This window comes from Stegostoma tigrinum, chromosome 15 (genome assembly GCF_030684315.1).
Source record: "Stegostoma tigrinum isolate sSteTig4 chromosome 15, sSteTig4.hap1, whole genome shotgun sequence".
Classification (NCBI taxonomy): Eukaryota; Metazoa; Chordata; class Chondrichthyes; order Orectolobiformes; family Stegostomatidae; genus Stegostoma; species Stegostoma tigrinum.
In genome coordinates, this window is record NC_081368.1 from 70,577,081 (window position 1) to 70,586,199 (window position 9,119).

At 42.3% G+C, this 9,119-nt stretch overlaps 1 protein-coding gene across 2 annotated transcripts in view; it reads right to left on the reverse strand.

Annotated features, from left to right (window-relative positions):
* LOC125459035 (interferon-inducible GTPase 5-like) overlaps window positions 1-8,898 on the reverse strand; it is a 33,591-nt gene extending 24,693 nt beyond the window's left edge. The window contains exons 1-2 of one of the 2 annotated variants that reach the window (XM_048544931.2): window positions 8,826-8,898; window positions 7,138-7,204 (exon numbers count right to left, since the gene is read on the reverse strand). The gene's annotated coding sequence lies outside the window, so the exon portion shown is untranslated. The remainder of the gene's footprint in view (window positions 1-7,137; window positions 7,205-8,825) is intronic. The other variant, XM_048544932.2, reaches the window with a different exon arrangement.
* Between the last annotated feature and the right edge of the window lie 221 nt (window positions 8,899-9,119).

The window sequence follows — 9,119 nt, forward strand, 5'->3', positions numbered from 1 at the left end:
TCTATAGCTATGATTACCTTGAGAATCTTAATTAAAACCTATTTGTAGTATTTTAACGGATTTGGAAAAAGACTTAACTAACTAATTGGTATGAAATGTTCTTATCTTTAGGGTAGAAAAGAATTTTCCAGATTCAATTTTACTGAGGAACAGATTGCTATTGTACTCTGTGCTGAGAATGCATTAAAAAAGCATTTCTCTCACTTTATAATTTCTATTAAACATGTACTGCAAAGTTTGTTGGGGCTGTCATCAGCCATTTTTGCTGTATTGTCATGGAGGAGCCCTAACACTAACTTTCAGTGAACTGTGTACCTGAACCTGGTTCTCTGCTTCGCACCACATAAAGAATATTGTTGTCCTTAAATCTCAAAACACTTTCATGTTGAACGCCATGCACCAGTTTTGTCAACTGTTCCTAATTTCATCGGTTAATTGTTCAACTCAATTTACTGTACTCCCTTACTGGCACATCGTTCCAAATTCAGCCAGGTGAAAAATTAGTACTGTGATACACAATTCATCTGTACTTGAAGCTGCTTCTGGCATTCCCTCCTACACTCTCCATTGACCCAGGGTTGAATTTCCAGGTTGACAGTCATGGATGAGTGGCAGATAGGACAGCCCATGAGGTTGCAGATCATAAAAACCGAAAGAGCTGCAGATGCTGGAAATCTGAAATGAAAACAGAAATTCCTGGAAAAGCTCAGCGGATCTGACAGCATCTATGGAAAGAATTCAGACTTAGCAATTCGAGTCCAGTGACCCTTCTTCAGAACAGATGTAGCTAAGACAATGTTAGTTTTTATGCAGAAGACAGGGTGGGGGAAGGCAGGGTAAGGAGTAAATGACAGGGTGGGGGATAGAGCCCAAAGAGAGAAAATATTTGTACAGACAAAGGAATGGATATGAATTTGACTAGGAGAATGAATAGCTATTAATGGAGACTGTAAGTGGCTAACAATGGGTTGTGTGTAGTAGCAGACAATGTGCTGACAAGACCAGCGGATGTGGTAAGGACATGGGAGTAGCTCAAGGTCTAAAGTGGTTGGACTCAATATTGAGCCCAGAAGACTGTAGAGTTCCCAAGTAGAAAATGAGGTGCTATTCTTCCAGATTGTGCTGAGCTTTGCTGGGCACTGCAGCAAGCCTGAGACAGAGATGTTCCTCAGGAAACAGGGTGCGGTGTTGAAGTGGTAGGCAACTGACTGGAAGTTCAGGGTCTATATTTAAGAACATAACTTTGGTGTTCTGCAAAACATTCACCCAGCCTACAATGTAATGGGGACCACATTATGAGCAGAGAATGCTGTCGAGTAGATTGTGAACTCAGGTAAAACACTGCTTCACCTAGATGGTGTATTTGAGCCTTTGGGTATTGAGGAGGGAGATTTTATGGTTGTAGGGAAAGGTGCCATGGGGCTATGGTGGTTGTTGGACCAGGGTGTCCAACGGTCGCTGTGGAAGGCTGAGAAAGGGAGTGGAGAGGAGTGGAATATGTGTCTGGTGGTGGCATCACACTGGAGCTGGTGGAAACAGCAGCTAATGATCCTCTCAGATGTGAATGTTCATGGGATGGTAGGTGAGGACAAAACCTTATCACTATTATGGGAGAGGAGAGATGGAAAGAGAGCCGAAGTGTAGGAGATGGGTTACACCTAACTGAGGGCCCTGTCAACTAAGGTGTTGGGGAATCCTCAGTTGAGGAAGCAGGTGGACATTTCGGAGGACCTATTTCGGAGGTTGTAGATTGCATTGGAGAACAATTGAACTGCTGCTGATTCTGCTAGCTGTTCTATCTGTTTGATACCTGTTTAGTCCAGTGATAGTGCCACACAACGTAATGGAGAGTATTTCAATGTGAAGGCAGGCCTTGCCTTTATAAGGACATGTGATGACTCTTACCGATACTGTCATGGACCGTTGCATCTGCAGCTGGCAGACTGATGAGGATGAGATCAAGTATGTTTTTCTGTCTTGTTTGTTCCTTCACCACTTGCAGGCCCAGCCTAACAGCTGTATATGTCCTTTTGGATTTGACCAACTTGATAAAAAGAGTTCCTCACCCTCAGTAATCCTCTGCGCTTCTCCTCCTCAGTACTTCAATTGGTGCGCAACATTCAGTCAATTGAAGGGCTGATACCCTCAATTGGCTGCCATAGAACATTACAGCACAGTACAGGCCCTTCGGCCCTCGATGTTGTGCCAACCTGTCATACCGATCTCAAGCCCATCTACGCTACACTATTCCATGTATGTCCATATGCTTATCCAATGACGCCTTAAATGTACCCAAAGTTGGCGAATCTACTACTGTTGCAGGCAAAGCGTTCCATTCCCTTACTACTCTCTGAGTAAAGAAACTACCTCTGACATCTGTCCTATATCTTTCACCCCTCAATTTAAAGCTATGCCCCCTCGTGCTTGCCGTCACCATCCTAGGAAAAAGGCTCTCCCTATCCACCCTATCTAACCCTCTGATTATTTTACATGTTTCAATTAAGTCACCTCTCAACCTTCTTCTCTCCAATGAAAACAGCCTCAAGTCCCTCAGCCTTTCCTCGTAAGACCTTCCCTCCATACCAGGCAACATCCTAGTAAATCTCCTCTGCACCTTTTCCAAAGCTTCCATATCCTTCTCATAATGCGGTGACCAGAACTGTACACAATACTCCAAGTGCGGCTGCACCAGAGTTTTGTACAGCTGCAGCATAACCTCTTGGTTCCGGAACTCGATCCCTCTATTAATAAGAGCTAAAACACTGTATGCCTTCTTAACAGCCCTGTCAACCTGGGTGGCAACTTTCAAGGATCTGTGTACATGGACACCGAGGTCTCTCTGCTCATCTACACGACCAAGAATCTTACCATTAGCCCTGTACTTTGCCTTCCTGCCATCTTTGATAAATCCATCCTGCTTGACATTGTTTTACCTGGAGTCAATGTCAGCCAGAGAGCAAAAGCATGATAAGTAAAAAGGACTTCTTATATGTTAGGACATGGACAGGAAAGCTTTAGATGGCCTGAAGTTTACCAGGGGTAGAATGTGGCAGACCAGCCACACGTGCAATGGAATAATCAGGCCTAGAGATCCTAACCACAGATGAAGGTTTCAGAACCAGAATTAAGGCAGAGGGAAGTTTTGCATGATGTTACAGAGATGGAAACAAGTGGATAAGTGACATAGTGATGATGTGGCTGTAAGCTCATCCTGGGACCAAAAACAACATGTTTATAAAGTGGCAGGTTTGGTCCCAGTCAGTTCCCATGGAGGAAGATGTAGTGGGAAGAGTAAAAAAACTGACTTAGTGATAAAGTCATAGAGCTGTATAGCTCAGAAACAGGATCTGCAGTTCAACTCGTCCATACCAACCAGATATGTTAAAGTAATCTAGTCCCACTTGCCAGCATTTGGCTCATATCCCTCTTAAACCCTTCCTTTTCATGTACCCAGCCAGATTCCTTTTAAATGTTGTAATTGTACCAGCCTCCACGACTTCCTCTGGCAGTCGATTCCATACTTGCACCACCCTCTGTCTCCAATGCTCCAGGGAAAATAGCCTGAGACTATTCAGTCTCTCAAACCCTCCAACTCTGACAATGTTCTTATATTCTTCCTCAGTTCTGAGGAAGGGTCACCGGACCTGAAACCTTTCTCCTTCACAGATGCTGCCAGACCTGCTGAGCTTTTCCAGCAACTTTGTTTTTGATCCTGATTTACTGCATCCGCAGTTCTTTTGGTTTTTATTTAATATTCTTTGTAAATCCTTGCTGAACCCTTTCAAGCTTAACAACATCTTTCCCATAGCAAGGAGACCAGAATAGAATGTGGTATGCCAAAAGTGGCCTAACCAATGTCAGATACAGCTGCAACATCACCTTTGGACTCCTATACTCACTGCATTGACCATTAAAGGCAAGTGTGCCAGACACCTGCTTCACTACCCGATCTACCTTTGACTCCAGTTTCAAGGAAGTATAAACCTGCAGTCCAAGATCTCTTTGTTCAACGACATGCCCCAGCTCCTTTCCATTAAATGTATAAGTCTTGCCCTGATTTGCCCTACTAAAATATAGTACCTCATGTTTACTCCATCTGCCACTCTTTTGGTCCTTCAGCCCATCTGATCAAGGTCTTGGTATGGTGAGATAATCTTTTTTGCTGTCGAGTACACTACCAATTTTGGTGTCGTCTGCAAATTTACTAAGTATACCTGCTATGTTCACATCCAAATCATTTATATAAATGATGAAAAGGCGGTGGACCTAGCGTGGTACACTGCTGGTCACAGCCTCCAGACCAAAAAACAACAGTCCACCACCACACTGTCTCATACCTTTAAGCTAATTTTTGCATCTGACTAGCTAGTTTTCCCTGTATTCCATGTTATCTAACCTTGTTCAGCAGTCTGCTGTACAGAACCGTGTCAAACGATGTGGTTCTTCGACGTTTATTTTGAGAAATACTCTTCCAATCTGTACTGGATATCAGATATGCAGGGTGGTCATGTGGAACAGTGAGTAGTTTCATAGTTTGTGAACCTCTTGAATGCGTAGTAGCTGGAGAGAGAGCCAAGAACAGATTGCAGTCTGTCTGTGCTAAAGCACAGTGGAGATTTTGATTTTAATTTTATTGTCATCTGTATGCAAGTCGAAAAGTACAGGAGTACAGTGAAAAGTGTTTAATGTCGCCACACAAGGTGCCATCTTAGTACAAGTACCTAGGTACAGAATCTTTAGAACAAGGTAGAAAGAACAAAGCTAAAAGTTAAACATTGCACTCATTACAAACGGTGACACCTGCTTAGTTTTAAATAGAAAATAAAGAAATAAAGCTGAAAGTTCAGACAATGCAGTCTTTCTTAAATGCTTTGAGACCGCACTTTGAGGAATCACCTCGAGACCTGACGTCCATGCTGAGGCCATGCCAGGCTGAGAGGCTGCCATGTACTGCCATAAAACCACCATGCTGGGTCAAGAGACCTCCACGCCAGGCTGAAAGTCTGCCACGCTGGGCCGGGAAGCTGCCTTGCCAAGTCTGCGCTGAGTCTGAGCCCAGGAGAAGAGAGAAGTAAGAAAGAAACACAACAGAGAAGAAAAAAAGAGAGAAAGCAAGAAAAGGAAATGGATGGAGTGGACGAGCTCGGTCTGAAATGTTTTTCTCTGCCACCATCTTAGATTAAAAGAAGAGGGGTGCTGCAGATGAAAGTTTTGGTTAATCAAAGGTTGCAAAAAAGGTTAGTAAGGACGAGGACAGGCCATTTACCTTTATCATAGTCACACAGGAGGTCATTACATGAACCATTTTGTAATGTGTGGGAACCACTCTGATTTGGCCCCAGGGAGAAAAAAATAGTGGAAATTCCATTTGATATCCCTCTACACCCCTTCCCCCTTCTGGTTTACCTACTCCTGTGTCTAACAGAAGCACTTAGACTTCGAATTAACAAAGCCTCAGTGAATCCACAAGACACACTCATCAACTTCAAATGTCCACATTACTTCAACTATACTGACATTCTCACTCCAAACCACACTCAGGTCTACAAATGTCTTACTCTAAACCACATTTTGGTCCATCTGCAGTCTTTCTCCGCTTTACACTCAGTCCCTGTTACAATCTTATTCCATACCACACTCGGGTCCTACGACAATCTTACTCCACATTACACTCAAGAGCTGCTACAGTCTTATTCTACGTTACACTCAGGCCATGCTACAGTCTTACACCACATCACACTCAGGTGCTACTATCGTCTTATTCCACACTGATCTGGGTTTCAAATTATGATATTTGAGACCTTCAAAGCCAAAGTGAAACTAAGCATTTGTTTCCTGAGAAGTGGAGTTGTTATCCTGAATCTCTGGCTGTGACATCATATCTGAGAAATAAACATGGTTTGGGTTGCTAGAGATACGGGAGATAGTTGGGATGGCTGAACAGAGTTGAGAGGCTAGATTTCAGCAGAGGGCAATGGATTCAACAAAGAACGAGTTCTTAAATACCTAAGACTGTAGATCAAAGGAGATGAGCACACAGAGTAAAGTAGTGTTCTATGTGGGATATGGTGAAGGAGAAAAGCTGTAGGCAGCTAGAAAAGAAAAAAAAACAAAATGACTGATTCTGGTAGCAGAGCTGTGCATTATCCAGAAAGGTGTATGTTTGTGGTAAAGCTGCTGTCAAATGCAACTCAATAACTGAGTCTTGAGAATCGAGAGACTGAAAATCTACCTGGTCAGGACAGTTTCATGGGATTTGTTGGCTGAGATTACTACCCTGTATAGTTATTTAAAGTGCAATTTTTCATTTCCGCTGAACACGCTTTGCCTGTGACAGACACAGAAAATGCACGAGAAGCTTCTGAAGAAGGATCATAACTGGACTCAAAACATTAACAATGTTTCTCTCTTCGCACGGACGCTGCCAGAGTTATTGAGTTTCTCCTGCATTCTCTGTGGTTGTTTCAGATTTTCAGCATCTGCAGTATTTTGCTTTTACTTTGCTCATTACCTATGTTTGATCTAAGTTGATTTTGATTTCTTGATTACAATTAAACTTTTAAAACGTAAAATCTTGTCCATCAGGTTTTTCTGTTAGGATTGGGTGGGAAGTTTGTTCCTTTCACATTATACATACCTTGTTTGTTTCTTTCCCTCCACCACACCACAGTTTCATTCTACCTGCTTCGCCTGTACTTCTGCCTCCAAATCCGTCCCCTTTGGTCCTCATGTATTCCTGTGCTACAGCTCTAATCAATTCTTCCATTCCCATGCTGTGGACACCTCTGGCTATTTCTATAGGTCCATTCCATAACACTTTCAGTTACAGCTTGGGTGTAAAATAGTTAATACTGTGAGGGTTAACTGGCATCACCTGATAAACTCAGTCCATCAGATTATGAAGGATTGATCCTAGGAGGTAACCAGTGTCTCGAGTGTTTCTCTGCAAGGTTTGCTCAATGTGTCCTCCAAGTCACCATGTTTGCACCAGAGTCTGTTCAGTGATTGTTCTTAATGTTAACAACAAATAGCTAATATAGTAAATAGTACTTTTTCATAAATTGAGCCTGATTGCCTTTTGAGGCAATCTCAGATTAACATCACTTTCTAGAAGTAATATGGACAAAACCTACTTACCGTTCATCAAGATTGGGCCCATCTTCTGCCCAAAATGTTGCTTGGGTAACCTTCCTGGAAGCTCAGGCTAATAACAGCAAAAAAAAGATAGATGGCAGCATATCTAACTGAGGCATCATTACCTGGTCGCAATAGGTAGGCATAGCTGCCCATTACAAGTTGCTGGCAGCAGTAGGCACCAAAGTCCACTATAAGAATACCAACAGTTTTACTCCACTAACGTCCCTAACTCCTACAACCCAAAGCCACACCCACTTGCGACTACATGCAATCCCTTTTCATAATTTTCCCAAAGTCCCACTCCACACCTCTCAGGAATGCGCCAAAAACCCTGTTGCATGCACGCCTCGGATATTCATACAGTTGCAATCTCAACAGTCAGTCAGGCCTTCCAACATTACAGCTCCGCAATCCACTGGTGGATTCTGTTAAGTATCCAACTGGTTCACCAGTATTTTCCAGAGAAGGAAATCTGTCACCTCTAACCCAATCTTTGACTCTGTAGTCACAGAAATCTGCATCCCTCTTAAGCCACTTAATTAAATCAAACCACTATACAAACCATGGTAAGACAAAAGCTAGATTGACCATCCGCCAGAAATCCTGGATCAGTAAAGACGAAGGCATGGTGAACCAAATCAACCTTGTAGAATTCCCTTCTCAGCATGTGAAGTGGGGTTTGAAATATATCACCATGATTACCACTGTGTCAAACTGCTGGAGGTCCCTTCCTTACAAAGAATTGTGGGCATGCCTTCACAACACAGACTACAGCAATTGTGGAAGGAGTCACATCACTACCTTCTCAAGGGGCAGTAAGGATGGGCAATAAATGCTGGCTTGGCTAGCAATGTCCATGTTCCAGAAAGAAATGACAATAAACAGATATTCACATACCATTCATTCGTACTCCACATCTCTAAAAGCCTTGGCACTTGTGAATTGTGGAAGCTGACCCATGGACTAGCAATGGCCAGCTTTGTTCAGAATCAGCAGTGTTCCTCTATTGGCATCCCTGTTTAGATTTCTTCCCAACAGCAGGACAGACCCACCAAGGGAAACGGCACAGTAAGGAGTTAAAATGAGCTCAGGGCGGAGGATTTCCATGTCTATTTCAAGGAATGGACCAGTAGCACATTAATGACTGAGGTGACTAAATCCCAAAGAATACCTTGGCCAGAATGTATCTGTGACTGCTGGCGACAGAATCATCATGATGATGAAACCTATTTCACCTTGACCTGAAAAAAATTAGCTATTATTTATTAATGCAGTTTCCGTGACAGTATTGGAAGAAATGACCATCACACCATCAGCTATTTCAAAGCAACAAGACAGATTTTGCTTATTATAAACTTGGCAGGTTTGTTAATGGGTGAAAAGAGAGAAGATCAATGGGAGATGTTCAAAATTAACTTGTAATTGAGAGCCAGTTTCTATACTGAGGGGACAGGAACTCTACTTATCAAAGAAAGGGAGTTTTGGCTAACTAAGAGGGAAGGAAAAGCAAAAAGAATGCAAACATACAAAAATGTAAGAAAAAATTGCACATCCCAGAAAATGCGAAGATCAGTAAAGAATGACTAGACAGACATAAATTTATTACAAATGTATTAGGAAAAATATAATGTCCTATTTAAACTAATAATAGTGGTACTAATAATGTAAATATTAAAATGTGTACCTACCAAGATCAATGTAACTTTCCTTATGGTATGGTATGGTATCCAGAATCGCTCACAGTACTGTAGGTGTGGTCCGACCAGAGGTTTATATACTTCAAATATGTCTTTTAAGCCCTCACATTCCAGTCCTTTATCAGCCATATCCACTCTTTAAACACCCATACTGACTGTCTCTGATTAGCAGGGCACTTTCAAACTGTTCAGTCATGCCATTCTTATTCTACATTTTCATAATTATCTAGTAACAGATGTTAAGCTAACTGATCTAATATTTCCTAGTTTCACCCTGATGTCTCA